An 18,056-nucleotide genomic window follows, 5' to 3' on the forward strand; every position below is an offset into this window, starting at 1 on the left:
GATACAAACTAGTGACATGATTTAGCGGAGGGTCGTTAGGGTAGCATGGTTAGGTTGCAGTTGGACTTGATGATCTTTAAGGTCTTTTCCAACCTGAGCAATTCTATGATCCTACAATTTGCCCTGATCTCTGCATTATTTTCATTCCTTGCATCAAAGATATATCTGCACTGTGCTACCGAATTTTAAAGTGTGGCTCCCAAAAGTGTTCGCCTACTTAGAATAACTCAGAGCTATGCCATTCAAATTTGAGAGAACGGTGTAAAACATCAAATCTGATTTTTAGTCAGAAGTTTCCATTTTTGGAGCAATTAAGCAACGTAACCTAAAAGGACAACATTTTTCACAAGATGAGAAGCCAAAATTAATTATTCAAAGTACATACTCACACTCTATTTCACAGTGAAATATCATCTACCAATTAACAACTCTGTCAGCAAAAACTTAACTTTGCAAAAACTTCAAAAGGTAGAACTAATTAGGAACTGAGGATAATGAATCCGAATTTTATAACTTCAAAACTCTTTTTATTAGTATTTGGTGCATGTTTGAGAAGAGTGCAAACACACCAAGGCACCTTTGATTTATGTAACTGAAAAAAAATTTCCCAAATGTAACTAGTATAGATGTGGTTGTTATTTATCACATAGTCAATACTTAAATACAAGTTCACTAACATATATAAAAGACTGAATAATTATATCCTTATCATAACTTGGTTCATTCTACCAAAGACAAGTACGAAGGATATGCTTGAAGCATTTATAGGGCGCCAAGTAAGTTTCAAGCACATACTGGTGCAGAAAGAACACAAAATAATGGCAGTACACAAGGAGAGGATAGGACCTTTCTCTGGAAGGCAGTCCAATGGAGGGAGCAGTTATTTTCTGCCTCCAAAATATGCTTGGTAAATCTTAGCCAGCCAAGGGTAAGGCAGTACTCACTCTTAAGAAATGCAAAGCTTACCATTGAAAATTAAACTTCGGTGCTTACCAATGGACAAGTATAGTTTATTATTTTATTATTCAATTATTTTCCTTAGGCTACTTTTGCTAAGTGCTAATAGTCATATTTGAATTCAAGGCACTTAATTTACTTAATAAATCACAGAATCACACACAGAATTACAGAATCATAGGGGTTGGATTGGAGATCACCTAGTCCAAATCCCTGCTAAAGCAGTTCCTTACAGTTGTCGTCTATGAGAAAATCTAAGTCCGTCTCTGCACAACTCCTTTTCAGCAGGTCAGTTCCTAACCTGTACTAATGCAAGTGGTTATGCCTGCCCAAGTGTAGCATTCTGGGATTGGCCTTGTTTAACCCCATAAGGCTCCTCTCCACCCAGCTCTCTAGCCTGTCATGTTTAATGCATCATTAAAATCTACATAGCTGCCATATTTAATCTTAAATACATAATCATACCATAAATCGTGTCTCCAATTTATTTCCATAGAAACTACGACAAATACAAAGAACACAATAATGCATTTGATAGAGAAAATCCTCAGATACAAGATAATATTTCTCAACATAGCTACAATCATTAGCGAGGATGAGCTGATTGAGATGCTCTTCACTTCGTGGTGCAACAGCTGTACATGGCCACATCTGGAATGTGGTTTGTCCTTCATTACTGAAATACACCACCTACTACCTTCACTGCCCTCACAACCACTGTTAGGTCTCCATAAACATTCAAACATCCATAAATGTCAGTGGTGCTTTTTCTTTTCCTCCCCCCATGGAGGAATCCAATTCCACACCTTTGCTCCATTCACCCTTTCATGTCAGATGCCATTTTGTCAGACTGCCCCTCCACTGCCATCTGTCACATAGCAAGAAAATGTAATGTAATGTTGGTGGGAAGATTCAATCTCTACTCTTGTAAGGCCAACGTAATAAAACAAGAGGCATTGCTTTTGGAGCAGTCCTTATATAATCCTACACTGCATCTACTTCTGAGACAGCCATACTCTTTAGCACAAAGGCTTCCAACTTCTGGTAAGTTGCAATGTTAAATTCTTCAAGTGTGAATGAATGAATTCAAGTATGAATGAATCTTCAAATATGAATGAATTTGCCTAACATAATTTTGTGCCTTTCTGAAAGGCTATCAGCCTCTTGGACATATTCTGCTTAGAGGAAGAACACGTCTTTTAGATGCACCATGAATGCCAGCAGAATAAAGTCAGGTCATATACACACTCTACAAATGGCACAAATAAAAATAAACATAATGGTACACCAAGTTATTACTCCACTTTGTTTCTGATCACAGAATCTACGGAAGCTTTGTTTAACAATTAAGCGATTGCTAATTAATCTGTAAATTCACTGCTGACTTCTTCCAATTGTGGGAAGCCACAAACCAGATGTAAGTAGTAATAGCAACTGATGACAAACCAAAATTCTGTATCAAAAACAGCCCCAACCTTACTTCTGCACGTAGTCCCTTGTGAATGTGCTCAATATCTGTAATATCAAGTTGCACAAGGTCAGATCAAAATCATTTATACAGAAGAACCATAGTGATGTTCAAAGCCAAGGTCAAAATTGAGCTTTGAGGATCATCATAAAACCAGAGAAGGTACACAAAACTTTCCAAAGGCAGAAATAGTCTTTGAAAAGTTATATACATTGTCAAAATCTATCATGTGCCTAAACCTAGGTACTGTTATTGCCCAATAGGAAACTACAGTCTGAATATAACAATCAAAAACCATTACTTAATGTGACACAACATGAAGTCACTCTTACATTTGCTATCTTCTATCAGCAGCTCCTAGACCTCAAGATCACTTCATCCTTCCAACAAAGTTGTTCGTGAGAAAGCGTACAACGCAATCACAGAATTGTAGGGGTTGGAAGGGACCTCTAGAGATCATCATGTCAAACCCTCGTGCAAAGCAGGTCCCCTACAGCAGGCTGCACAGGTAGGCATCCAGGCAGGGTCTTGAACATCTCCAGAGAAGGAGAATCCACAACCTCCCTGAGCAGCCTGTTCCAGAGCTCCATCAACCTCACTGTGAAGTTCATTCGCATATTGGCAAGGAACTTGCCGTGCTCAAATGTATGGCCAATTCCCCTTGTCCTGTCCCTGCAGACTGCTGAAAAGAGGTTGGCCATACTCCTTTGCCTCCTACAGTTAACATATTTATAAATACTAATAAGATTACCTCTCGGTCTTCTCTTCTCATGGTTGAACAGACTCAGGTCACTTAGCCTTTCCTCATAAGAGAGGTGCTCCAGGAATTTTATCATTTTTGTAGTCTTCTGCTAGAATCTTTCCAGGAGATCCCTGTCTTTTTTTACTAAGCAGCCCAGAACTGGGTACATTACTCCAGGTGAGGGAGGATTACCTCCTTTGACCTGCTAGCCACCCTCCTTTTAATACACCCAAGGATCCCTTTAGCCCTTTTGGCCACAAGGGCACCCTGTTGGCTCACAGCAACCTGCCATCCACCAGGACCCCTATGTCCTTCTCTGCAGAGCTTTTCTCCAGTAGGTCATGTCCCATCCTGATATTTGCAGTTATTCTTCCCAGGGGCAAGAAGCTCAGATGAGACAAGATTTTCTTTACACCAGTGCAGTGAACCATACTCAAATTCACTTTTTGTAGATTCTTTCTGGTATATAAAGAAATAATTGATTAAATTTATATTATGAAAATCCTAGTTAACCTAATCTATAAGGGTGCTGTAGAAACTTCTTATTTTAAAGATTTGTGTTACCACAATATGTACATAACAAAGTGAGAAACACAATTATAAACAAACATATACACATGAAAAAACCCCAACAAAACAGAATTGGAAGCGTGTTCAACTTCAGTAGGGGATGGATCTGGTAGTCTTAAAAAAGCAAAGATTTGGTTGTTTTGCTGGAAGAACAGACTTCCTGTTTTCTGCAAATGCTCTTTTCATGAGATGGGTAGGTGTTCAAGCAACAGACCTGTTTCCTAACCCTTTCAAACTCCTGCCAGGAATCACAGCGATGGATCAGGTACTTGTAACTTATGCATGGGACAGCTTCAAGACAGGTATGCAACATTCCCTGTCAGAGCGTTGCACTGAAATGTGTTCTTGGTTCAGTGAAGTATAGCAATTCTCACAGGCTGTGAAGCCTCTCAAATCGCATGAAAGGGGCACAAGCTTAGCTTTAGGCAACAAGAAAAAGAGTAAAGAATCTACCATATCCATCCCTGACACCAAAGTGATGCTGTGTTGTTGATTCATACAGAAAGATCAAAGAGCACAGGATAGCTTACAAGTAGTCTATGCTTTTAAATTACATTTGCTTTGACAAATCTATGGTCAAGGAAAGAACATTTATTTTTAACAGTTCCTCTAAGGAAAAAGGAAAAAAAAAAAAGCCTAGAAAGACAGCAGGTAAAATAAGTGAAAATGCTGATGACATAGAAAAGTGCTTGCATTAGCCCTAGAATCACCTAATCTTACTTTCCTACTGATAAACATCATAAAGTGCTTCTGAAGTCCCCATGAAGGGCACAAGAGGGTTCTCCTTCCTCCACAATGCTATTTCCACAGGGACTGTAGAAGCAGAATTATTTTTGACGTTTCTATTTTGACACTTCTACTGTGCTGTCACATTAGAAGTCAACAGGTTCAAAGCAGGAACAGTTTTTCTTTATTAAGAAGGAGGGGTGCAGAACAGAGAAATGGAACAGCTTTGAAGCTCTGTCCAGCTGGGTAGTGTATATTGGGGTATGGAGAGAAAACATGTGCTGTAAACATTGAGAAACAGAAGGTCTGAACAACATTTACTTTCTGTAGAGTGTTTCCTTTCAATCCATCTTTCAGGACTGAAAAAAACTGTCACCGTTACCATGCAGATATAGCACTTTAGAATGGTATCTACCTAGACATCCCATGTTTCAGATTTCCTCTGTGAGTTCCTAGACTTAGAACAGCACCTCCTGAAAGAACTTTCTGTTCTCAAATTATTTTGTCAAACTACAAAGCAAAGTGGAAACACTATTTGTAATAAATTCAACCAAAAAAAAAAAAGTCCTGTGCTATTTTAGATTTTTGTTAAAATTATTATTATTATTATTATTTTTTTTTTGGTGATCAAAACTCATTAAAAAAGGCTGATGAAGGATGAAAGGTAAAGTTTTTAACAAAACTGCATGCTTCAGAGCTTCTATACAAGATATTTTTTGTTAAAATTCCTCCTAGGAGAAAAAAAAAAACAAAACAATTTCCTGCCCTGTTCTGGCATCTTGCCTTTGAGTGGCCAATAATAATAGCCCAGTAAAAACAGACAGCAACACACAGGATCCAACTGTTTCCTCCAGATGCACCTGCAGATGTCCCTTTGCCTTATATGAGTACTGCCTCTCTCAAATCTCTTCTTTGGAGAATGATAGTTTGAAGGAAATGCATTTAATTCCTTCAACTAGATCTCTGATTCTATCAGCTTCTCTATCCCATTCTACAGGTTATTCCACATGGAGGAGCACTCTGGATGTGAACAAATGAAGTATGGTTTTGATCCACAGATTGCATGTAAAATTTGATGTAAGCTCTGCTAAATTTCAGAATGAAATCAGAGGAGCGAAGCAAATGAGAAAGTCAGTTCAGGTTAAGCACTTAAAGAATCTGCATTTGCTATTAAGAGTGGATGGAAAAGGCTTACCCCTTTTCCATTTATGCTTCCCTTTTTACTACTCTTAAATTCCACTATCACTGAGAATTTTTTAGATAACACTAACAATGTCTTTGCATAACACAGGAAAACTTGGCTAACAGGAAAACCTGTAACATGCTGACAAGAATTTTATTAAGTTTCATCACAGAAATTCTTGCTGAAGATGCACAGGGGAAGGCATCAGTCAAGCAACTTGTACTGAGTTTACAGAAGGTTTGTAAGAGGGTGAAGCAGAAGCATGCAGACTTTGGGCTGCAAGATTGCTCAGCTGGGGCACCTCCCATTCCTGATTCCTGATTTGCAGAATACTGGGAAACAGAAGAAGCAGAAACATGAATGGTTTGTTTAAAGTAAAACATCCTCCAACATGAAACGCCACCAGGCTGTAATGCTCAGCAAGTATTTGAGCACTACAGTTGTTACTGCATAGGAAAAACACTGCATCAAACATGAAGGGGCATACAGCATCAGGAAATTATAGCAGTTCAGGGGATTGGTATCTTTCTAAAATACAAAGAATGTGAAACATTCTCTTAATTATGACAGACTTTGAAATCAGACTACCTGCTGCATTCTTATTCACTTTAACAAATTTAGACAATGACCACGTAAAACCAAGCCTCTGGAAACAGTTGAAAAGTAATATTTATTCACATTAACCTGTTGCTTCTGAAACTTGATACACATAAGAACCATATAATTTCACATAGAAAATGCACAGTTTTTTGTTGCCCATCTTAAATACACATTTAGCATCGTCTACAAATTCTACTACGTCTCACTTTTTTTTTCCCCCCCAAAAGCCACAGGGAAACAAGAAAATGTAATGATTTTTTAAATCCTGGAGGATGGATTGAAAGGAAACACTCTACAGAAAGTAAATGTTGATCAGGCCTTCATCTCTCAAGATCTGTAGTAAGTGTTTTCCCTTCATGCCCCACTATACATTCTCCAGTTGGACAGAGCTTCAAAGCTGATCCATTTCTGTCTGCACCCCTACTTCTTAATAAAGAAAAATTGCACCGCTCCTCTGCAAATCTATTGTCTTATTTTCAAACATAAAAAGCAATAGAAAAAAATACAGAAGTAATCAACAGTCTTCCTATATCTATTTACTCAGTAACCGTTTACTTGTACAACATTACTTCTAAAAAACCAGTATCATACTGTAAAAAGCTAAATATAAACTTAGAGGCTGATCCAAGTTAACTAAGTAATGGAAAGTACTTTATTTTAAACTCTGCAGGAATCAGGTGTTTTTTTTTGTTTGTTTGTTTTGTTTGTTTTTTAATATTGCCCTTTGAAAGTAGAAAAAAATACTTTCTAAAGATGAGCCTCAGCCCCAGAGCATCCTCCAAAGGGACCCTGGCTTAAGACAATAATTTGTAGAGTTCATTAACACCTAAGCTAAATTTGTTTAACAAGACCTGAAACAGGTTTCCATAGCAACATTGATGTGAACCAGATCTAATATAACTTTCTGACTACTTGGTAAATTAATAAGTTCCATGAAGCACCTAAGAGCACAAGGTTTATCCTTTATGTCCTCCTATTCTTTACATCCACCTTAATTTTTAAGCAATAATTTAAATAGTAATCAAAAATGCATTTAAAAATTGGTTTTAACATAGGATATGTTTTTCTTACATAATTGAAGTCATTGTAGACAGATGCAAGCGATCTGAAAATGAACATGGCTGCGTCTGCTGTTACCACCATTCTTTAATGAACATACTTCGTAGCAGAAGAAAGTGACAACTTTATCTCCCAGTATCAATAATATCTAATCTGAAGATATATCTATTCTCTTTCTAGAATTATATTTAATTGGCTAAAACTTCATGATGATGCCTGTAGGAGCTTTCAATTTCTTTCCAAGAAGCTAGTGTATTTATCTGGCTCCAGTCGAGCACTCCGGGCATTTCCTTGGCTACACCCAAGAGGAGATAATGACAGAATGAAGTTTGGTGCTGCACTCATTCCATTTCCTTCTTTCAACTGACAGCAAAGAGCATTCTAAGCTGTGAAAATACCACTTGTACGCAGAATCCCAAAGCACATAAGATCTACCCATTTTTAGCTGGATTGGTAAGCACTAGGGCAAGAAATCTTTTTGGATTAAAGTATACAGCAGGCCTAAAGGTAGGACATAATGATATTACTTTTCAAGGAATTTACTAAGTATCCAAAACCAACTTTGTATTGCTAACTTTCTCAGTTTTCTCAGAAATCAGGAAGCAGCAGATAGAACTCCCTGCTTACTCTGTATTTGCAAAATGATTTAAGGAAACTGAAATCCAGTAACTAAAGAACACAGTGAGCACTATTCAGCTTCCTCTAGCAACACGGACAGCATTCCAGAAGAAGATAAATTTAAAGGTCGAGCACTTTCCTCCTCAACAGTTTGATTCTCTTCCACCCTGAATGCATCAGCAAGGTTGTTGTTTATAACAAAGGGGTTTTTTGTTTGTTTTTGGTGTACCACAAGGAATTGCAGCTAGACCACCAACTGTTTCTACACAGGCCACCCAAGTGTTCTCCAATATCAAAAGCAGGAAAAGATTGTTGGGAGCTTGGTTTTTGTTTTTGTTTTCAATCTGAAGATTTTGCTTTTTTTTTTTTTATAATATCAATGATAATTTGATCTAGCAAGACACACCAAGGATTCAGGATTACTCCTGTACATCAGAACAGAAGTGGTACATAAACTCAGAGGCTGTTTTGAAGGCAGGAGTCCTGATGGAATCCCTGCATTGCAGGCAGCACTGACATCATGGCACTGTTCCCTCTGGAAAGTCAGTTTTCCATGCCCCAGGCAAATGCACAACTGCCTTTTATCAGCATTATTAGTCGTTACCATGACAGAAATATTGGATGAAATCAGCATCCATTACATCGCAAGTTACCTTAAATGCCATCCAACCACTGAAACACAGAAGGCTGGAAAATTACTTGGAGCAATATTGTGTGTTTGCATGTGCCAGCACATTTCTCAGTTGATGCAAATGCATTAATACAGTTAATCAATGACAAATCAAAATCCATTCTCTGTACTACTGATAAATGCAACTGTGTTTTGGTAAAAGCATTGTGTTGATTTACTTCAGCCTAAACATTAACAATGTATAAATTATGAATAACAATAGTAGAACAAACTGCTGCAAGAATTTTCACTTTTAAAAGTAATTCTTCTATAACAAAGAAACTTGTTTTCTTCTATAAATACATATTTCATATACCAATAATCATTTGAAGCCTCCTTACAAAAGTGGCTGAGAAGTAGTCAAGCAAGGATCTGAAAGAACTGCCTTTCTACCTCCTAAAAATATATATGCTGCCAATTTCAAACATCACCTTTTGCAACTTGGAAGGATGTTGAGCTATTTTCATAATCATCTGCTTTCTTCTTCAAGAGTTTTCAAGTAATGCAGTGTAGAAATTGAACCATCTGTATCTTCCATTACAGTGCACAGCACAAAATAAAAGACTCTGCAAGAATGAGTTGATCTGATGCTGTACGTGAAATTGGTAATGCGGAAAATTCTATTAAAAATATCTGAAAATATGGTAACTAATTATGTGTTAATTAAGCTGTTGCTTTTTCTCTATTTTATCATGAACAGACATATCCTAAAGAATATGCACAATAAGGATTTGCACCTTGTACATCAGCAATCCCCACCTGCTCAATAAGGACCAGTGTTGGATCCTGAGCAGAGATTCAGCCATAATTCGATAGCTTCAAAACAAATTACTTTCCCCATCGATATTACAACATGAATTGACATCCAATACTTGACTTTGTCCTCGAGGAGGTTATAGATAAATCATACTGTAGGTTTTAATGTGTCTCTGAAGAAACAAAGTGTTAACAGAAAAACTAAAAAAGCTGCCTATGGCTGATCCTATGGGAAAACATCCAAGAGCCAAATCTTTGTCTCAGCCTTTGTCAACAGCTAACAGGAAAAGGAAGCAGAGCAAACAGAACATGGACCAATAGCTTTTCCTCTCAACTGACAGAATGATTAGATATTTACATTATCTATTCAGAAATTCAGTCAATTTAAAGACACAACACTTCGGATACAGATTATTCTATAGTTTTCGTTTAAGATTATAGCACTTAGCTGATATCCTTCCTTTATAGATCTGAACACCAGCTCCAGTGTCTGGCTCACAGAATGTAGCTCTTCGGAGATTTGACCACAGCTTGGTGGTCTAAGATGAAAAATAAAGCTCTTGCTATTAGCCATAGGCTCTGACGTACTGAAATGGGAAAACTGAATAAAATCAAAGCTCCTAATGATATTTCCTTCCAGAAAAGAGCTTTCTTGTTAACAGAAGGAAATTAAAAGACTATCAGTTACCTTCCAACACAGACATTATTAACTTCATGTAGCATTTTTCTTCTCAGTGCCTGAATGCTGACTTAAAGGCTGTCAACACAGGCATCATGAGAATTGATCTCAGCTATAACATGCTCCGGTCTCCTTGCAACCCTGGCTGCCTCATTCAATTTTCCATATATTTTATCCCTGGCTGCCCAATGTAATAACAGAGTAGTGCTCACATTCACAGACAAAACTGATGCATAACATAAAGTGATGATTTGTCTAAAGTCATAAATACCTTTCTGCTAGGGCAGCTTCTCAAGTCCTGTATTCACTCACTCAGTACTTCTATAACCTTCCCTGTCTCAGAGAAATTACAGCATCTCTGCCTCAGTTTCCTCATGCAAAAAAGCATCTTCTGAAGATTTTTAAAGCCTAGTGATGCTACATATATAACATTCAATGAAGATTTTAAAAATGCCATGTAGATGCAGCCATTACTATACACAGAAAATCTTGGACTGTTTTCCACATAAAAGGCATGAACTATACCAGCAGAAGGAACAAGACCATACTGTCAAGATCATGGTTTATAATAATACATTCTACCATTAAATTACACTACCTCATGTCCCACAGCTTATTCGTAAAACCATTTTTAATACCCTGAAATAATGGGTGCTGATCAAATACTGGAAGTGCTTTACAAACACATTACATTTTGTTGCAAAGACACTTGCCCCTTAAACTTTAGCTGGCTTTTCATGCTTCTGACTTGCAGAAACTCTTAGCTGTCTTCTGTTTCTCTTTTGTCCTTTAATTTAGTTTTCAGATAGCTTATTTAAGTGCTTTTGCCACAAACAATGTAAGAATTACTTCTAGGCCATAAACAGAAACAGGAAGCAAAAGCAGATAACCCAGTCTTAGAAAACAGTGTTATTATTCAGAAAACAATTTAAATATTGAGATGTAGCCATCTTGATTTCAAATAAAGGAAGTGCTTTCTCTGGAGGTTTGTCACCAGCTGTGATGGAAATACAAGACGGACATAAATTACTTAGATTTTCTTCATTCAAGTGAAGATGAATGTAGTGGGGCAGTAAGGTACAAAATGGATCTGAGATGGGCGCAGACATTTAAAAGAAAGCACAACACTGTGCAACAGCTCAAAACTGACCAAATTAGTAATGGTCTATCTTGTGTACCCTAGCATTTTTCAGTTAAGAGAATTTATTATCCCTAGGAAGATTCCAGACAGGTACAATGATAAGCTAGAATTACAGCTGTGTCTTCAGTGATCTGAATGCAAAAAGAATGCATGCTACATCACTATAATTAAATATACAAATACTACTGTGATCATTATTGATTGTTAATGCACTTGATAAAACAATGATGGAACTATATGTTTTTCTGATGTAGGGCATCAAACACATTAGCTTTATCCAGGTACTAAAGCAGTATTTCAGTTACAGTTAATTGTTTAGACAACAATAGAAAACAACAAATAAATGCAGTATAATTTCACTTTGCATCTTCCTCATGGATATAAAAAGCTCCTCCTTTCTGGATTTTGCACATGCAAATGTGCACAGTATAAAACTGAAACACCCTTTTGCCCAAAGTCACTCTCTCTGCCTCAAAGTTTGTAAATAATTGCTCCTTTTTTCACTAATGAGACCAGTATTGAAAAATACTTTTAAAGTATTTTAGTGTCTTTTCTATGGTAAGTTTAATTTTGTATCCTTAAACGGGAAGGTCTTTTGACAACAGGAGACCATAACTTATTTATTCTCTTTTTTTTCCCCCACATACATTATGTTTATGTTCTCAAATGCAAAACATACAAAGAGCGGTGATTCAGCTAAGCAATCCCATACCTTGTTATCAGCACATTATATCAGCACATAAAGGCAGGTTAATTCATCCCTAATACTTGTTTTAAAAATAGAAATATTACAATTTGCAGAGATGATTTCTCTAACACTGAACCTCCAAATAGAGAGAAAGTTTCCCTGGACTATGTGTGGTGGCTTCACCCCACAGCAGGCAATTGTACACTTCAGCATCCTATCCAAGAGAAACTAAAACTCCACCATGCTGTTCAATTGATTCTTACATGTAACTGCTGTTATTTGTTGTAACTATAGCAAGCTTTAAAGATACCTTGCAAGGAAGGATTTACAAGAACTTACAGCTCCAAATAACAATATCCCAGCAAGAATCAGTACTGGCTGGGTAAGGACTTCAGACTTCGACTGGTTTGCCAAACTTTTTTCCAACTTCTGGAAATGAAGTTGGCAGGAAGTGGAAGGGGAAGTAACGCACACCGGGACTGGATAAGCAGCACAGCAGGAAGCAAGTGAACGCAGTAACGGAGCAAGCAGTCAGCAAGATAATGAATTTAGTCTTACACTAATGCGGAGTAAAGGAAGCTTGACTTTGATTCTTAGTTGTAAATTCAAACAACATGATTAATGGTCATCTGCTCACTCTCTTTCTCCCATTGAAACAAAGCATAAAGCAAACTTTGTTTGGTTTAGCATTCAGAGTAGAAGACAACACAACTCATGAACCAGTGCAAAGAGCTGTGTATAATCAAACCCTGCATAAGCAGAAAACTGTGGGACAGAGTCAGGCTTTAGTGGCTGCAGAGGCAGAAACCAGATGAGATTTTTAAAAAGAAATTAAGTGAGACAGGTAGTTACATTCCAGTGAAACTAATGAACAAAATGAAGAAATCCTCAGTTCCTCACTGACTTCCATAGAGAGGCATTAGCCTCAGGAGACCACAACTTTTCCACTGGCTTCTCTACGAGTTATCAAGAATAGACACTATTTAAAAAAAGACAGATAATGCCCTATGGACACACTATAGTAAGCAGAACTTACGCATACAATATCATGTACTTTACTTAGGCATTAGAGAGTTCTTCAGTACTACACTTCACTACTAACACCTAGCGAGGATGCACAATGCTATTAAATTAGAGATGAGAAAAGAAACTAATAACAATCAGACTTCTGTTGATAACAGTAAGTTTTGACATTTCACGATTTACATGCAGTTGTGCTTGCACAGAGACTGCTGAAGGATAATTTTTTTTTAAATGAAACATACTACAATTAAAAGAAAACATCTTTTCATCACAATTACTGAAGTTTTGTGCTGTTTCTTACACAACAACCTTCTGAAAAGGCACTGATTACAGAGCAACATAAAAGCAGCAGTAGATTAAAACAAACAAACAAACAAAAAGACAACATTAAGAAAACTGTAAAAGAATCATTTCCAGCAGGAAATTACCTAATCTTAAACAACACATTAAGTTCAGCCCATCTGAGAAAGATGTATCCCAACCTACCAAGTTAATCCTCAACTACTATTTGAAGAAGCAGGACTAGAATAGAAAAGAAGGCAAATATTTAGTTGGGTGCCAAAAAGTAATAATAAAGTTTATATCCTACTGAATTTAACAGTGCCATTATTTAACTTTTTTTTTTTTTTTCCTCATAATGAGGAATCCTTAACAGAAACTTCCATTTTCTAATTAACAAAAATCTCAACCATATGTCTCTCAGGAATACAGAACATAACAATGAATGAAAACTCAACATCAAAACCAACAAACTGAAAAATAGATTCCAGATGTCTAAGGACAGATTCTTTTCTTAGACTTTTTAGCGTAGGTATGAAACTGGAAGATTGGACTCTTTCCATGTTCTCTTCCAAATCGCTTACTGATGTAAAAATGTTCCAGTGGAACTGGATTGACTTCTTTAAAACTACAGATGAAATACTGGATGCCTCACATTATCCAAACTTTCTCTGACAGAAAACGCTGCAATAATTTCACTTTCATCTGTGCTACAGCAAAATTCAATCCACTTGAAGTCTTCCATACACTCCTTGAATACTGCTAACTTCAGAAGTAGTCACGTTGTTTAGACTATAACATATATAAAATCCTGTGACACAATAGCTGAGACTTCAACAGTATCTGGTATTTGCAACTCAAAAGAGAATTGGATAAAATTAATTCTGATATTTTATCTAGTTAAAATGAACGAAGAAGATGCAATTCCTGAAATACAACTTTTAAAGCCTCTTTATTTGCTGCATAAACAGTAAAGGGAAGCTGCTTTCTTTACACTTACTATATGTTAAAATAGGAATCAGGAATCATGTACCCTTGAAAAATACTACAACTGAACAAAAACCAGTATAGACTGTGTTAGATAACCTGGTGCAACCAATACTGACCATGAACGATCTCAGGATTCTTTCTTAAGACCTTTCTTCTCCAAAGTCAGTAGCAATGAAATGAAACGCTCCAATACTTTCTACAGTTTGTTATGTGTAGCAAAGCTGGCACAGAGGGAAGTTGCGTGTATTTCCTCCTTGAAATCTTTCACTGAGTTGCTGTTCTTTGTTTGTAAGCATGTCTCACAATCCAAGTTATCAGTCCAGTTCGTGCTAAGAATACTAATGATTCTTCTTGAGGCCCAGGATTCACTTAATATAAGGAAAATCTGAAAAGCGTACAGAAAAATAGGACGCGTTCTTTGGTAACTCAAGCCAGCCTTTCCGGCACAGTGTAAGTTATAAATCTTTAAGTAATGAGAACAGTACAGGGAGTAGAGACATGAAAAGCAGGGTCACATCCCAGTGTGCCAAACAGCTTGGCAAACTTAGAAGGAAAGTCTATGAGCATACTTCAGAGAAGACATCCAACATGACGCTACTGAGTTATGTGAGAAATCTCCTTCCTCTTCTCCAACTCAAGAAGTTAGGAAAAATACTTGAAGAATGAGAACATTCTCCTTATTTAACTTTTTCAAATACTTTAGCACAGATAAGGGAAATGCTTAATCTACCCAGGAGAAGCTAAAGAACTTTCAGTGACGTATCCATTATTCTGACAGAAATCGCTCAGATGTAGATCCTTAAAATAAAAAATATGGTTTCTGACAATGAATCCATCCCAAGAATGAATGAAGTAGTAAAATATATCTATATATATCTATATATAACACAATTTAGATGTCTGACCTTTCTCAAACATGCAAAATTCACACTCACTAAAAACCAGGCATGACAGTTTTTAAACCTATGATTATAAATTTTTCATCATTGAACGCTGAAGGCTGTCAGCAGACACTTGAGGTCTTTTTCCCCCCCCCACTCTTCACCACACCCCTTCCAGAAAATAAGTTCAGTAACTACAGCCAGCAAAACACATTAATCAATAATGGATGCTTAGCAAACAAAAGTAAAAAACTAAAAGCTAATTTGGGATTCTGAAATAGGGATAAATTGTATCTTGACTGTAAGTGAATTACATCACCTTTAGTGTTTTTTTCTGTACTCTTTCAATGAAGAGTAGGCAGTTAATTGAAAACAAGATATGAGTCTCAATTTCAAGTCCTTTTCCAGCATTTACCAAGCTCTTTCTCTAAAGGATAACTTCCACTTATTAACAGTAGTCTTGCAGCACAATAGTTAGTACTCTTTTTTCCCCAGAGAAATCTACTGATGCACAGAAGCATCTTGTCCAATGTCAAGATGGCAGAGATCACTCCAGTAAATAAGGAAAACCCAAATCACTGGAATTTAAAAGCAACTGCTATTTAAATGTTGCTTAGTGCATTTCTTTTCAATGAGAACTTTTGCTTCCTTTTTTCTCCCTTCAGTACATTCCCCAAGGGCTTCTCACACAGATGTACAAAACTCTGAAGTATTTGTGACCAATACTTCTGAATATAATATTAATTGACCATGCAGAGGTGGTGGTGGTAAACTGTTTATTTACTTAATTGAAATGCACAGCACTACTCTTGCAAAGAAGTCATCAGTAAAGAAAGGCCTCAAAGCTCATCTTAGTATTCTGACCTCTGATTCTAAAAGTTTGTTTATATGAAGACAAAAAAAAAAAAAGCAGTCATTTGAATTTTACCAAGCCCAAGATAAAGTCCTTATCAGGAGAACTGTACTTTCAAAAAAGAAAACAGGATAGCTTCACTTCTTCGTCATACAATAATTACGGACTGCAAAATGTTTTTAATAAAGACTGAAGTAGATTTTTAAGCATACTGATCAAAATCTGAAATTATACATTCACAAAGTTTCACTGGGAGTTTAACTGAGAAAATAAGTTTTCTTCCTTTCTAGATCTTTCTTGTTTTATGATATTGTCATGCAAATTACATTGCTCTGAAAAAGAGAGAAATACAGCTGTTTTCAGAATTACAGTCAGAGATAGCCTGCCTAAACAACTGGTACACCAGGTCACTTTTATTTACTACGGAAAATTCAAGAATTACAACAGAAGATGTTTTTTCGAAGCAACACCATTTGCAGCAGAGAATCCCAAAACGATGGCACAGAGAAGAAAAAGCTAAGAACAAAAAGTACACTAAAGATTTTTTGAAACCAGTGAGCTTTGTAAAAAGAAAAGCATATGCTTCGGAATTTACTGGAAAGACAACAATTTCCTGGTAGTGATCTGGGAATTATAAACAGAGAATTAAGAAGAAAGGGAGTATGTCTCAGTGCTTCTTTACAACGCTGTTAGATAAAAGAGCTTTACTTTCCACAGCACCTTGTAGGAAGAAATCACACTGATGAACACTGGAGTTAACAAGACACAGACTTATTCTGTTGAGTACTTTGTCCCAGATTCGGATACAGATTTGCCATTAGTTGGTTCACTTACTAAAATTGTTACTGGAGATTAAAGTCTGTTATATATTATTTTTTGATATCACACAACACATTTTTAAGAAGAAACTCCAACGAAAAATGGCAGAAATAATGAAAATGCTAGCATGAAAATGAAAAAACAAAGGACTAAGCAACATTTTAATCAGAGTATTTATCTTTGTTTCAACCACTGCTTGCAATACTTTTTTTTTAGTATAGGCCATGTGAAAATCCAGAATGATGGACTTGAACTTCTTTGCCCAGCCTTGCACCTTGCATTCTCTGTAATTTTCTTTAGCAAATCCTGACCTTGCAGAAGCACAAATACAGTATTCATACTAATTTCTACCAATATCCACTTGCAGAAGGATGTCTGAGAACATGGTTAGAGGAATCTTTAAAGAAAAAGATAAAACCACATCACAACAGTCTGGGATAATGAAGTTCCAGTGCATTCTACTTTACAACCCATAGATTTAGTGAACAATACATCTTGAAGATTAATCACAAAGACTAGCAAACTATAAAAAAAATAAATCCATATTTAATGATACCAAGTGCCCAGAAGTCTGAGCCCATCCTAACGGTAGCCACATTCACTAATGACAAGGCTTTTCCAAGAGTACGAGGCTTTATTACTCTCATTTTCACCTCTAATTGTTAGGACACTCACTCTACTTCATGAGTATCATCCCAAAACAAAAGTAATATATTTTTCTGATTTACAGAATAATAGTATAAAATACAGTAGTTTCCTCTAGTACTTTATCTTTACTACAATTCCAAATTACGCACCACGGTTTTTGAATATTGTTCATCTTCCCTTAACCTAAAGTGCAAAAGACGGAAACGATTTAAAAGCCTGTGGCAAATGAGCAGTTAACACAGTTGTCTTTTAATCCACCTGCTTATTATTTCTAAGAAGTCTAAGTCAGAAATAGAGGCTATTAACTAAGAAACAATGACAGTATTTCCCAGATTAATTATTCTTTTAAATAGTTTTTAGAACACACACACAAAAATGTGTTTTACCTGTGCTTAGTATATTACCATTCAACTGCATGCAAATTTTGAGCCTATATTGAAAGGAACATTCCTAAATTTCTCTGTTTCCACCTGTACTTATAAATATTTAAAGCTTTCAAGACTATACTTCAAATATATATTCTTCATCTGTTTTCATTATTGTAAATCTCAAGAATATAAAATCTGATTTTTAGATTATTCTGAAGACAGTAAAAATTTAATTAATATTTAAAGGGATGTTAACATCCCCAAAACCTTCACAATCCATGGATACATGGAATGGCCAGAAATAGAGTTAGAACCATCTTTAACTTGTGCATTACCAC

At 36.3% G+C, this 18,056-nt stretch overlaps 1 protein-coding gene across 2 annotated transcripts in view; it reads right to left on the bottom strand.

The window, feature by feature from the left end:
- PRKCE (protein kinase C epsilon) overlaps positions 1–18,056 on the bottom strand; it is a 271,611-nt gene that overhangs the window by 148,275 nt on the left and 105,280 nt on the right. Inside the window, exon 1 of one of the 2 annotated variants that reach the window (XM_042887126.1) lies at positions 12,197–12,228. The exons of the other annotated variant lie outside the window; for it this stretch is intronic. The gene's annotated coding sequence lies outside the window, so the exon portion shown is untranslated. Of the gene's footprint in view, positions 1–12,196; positions 12,229–18,056 lie in introns of those variants that run through there. 2 annotated transcript variants of the gene reach the window in all.

The sequence above is a fragment of the Lagopus leucura genome, unplaced genomic scaffold (assembly GCF_019238085.1).
Source record: "Lagopus leucura isolate 7727_CA_CO unplaced genomic scaffold, USGS_WTPT01 Super-Scaffold_73, whole genome shotgun sequence".
Classification (NCBI taxonomy): domain Eukaryota; kingdom Metazoa; phylum Chordata; class Aves; order Galliformes; family Phasianidae; genus Lagopus; species Lagopus leucura.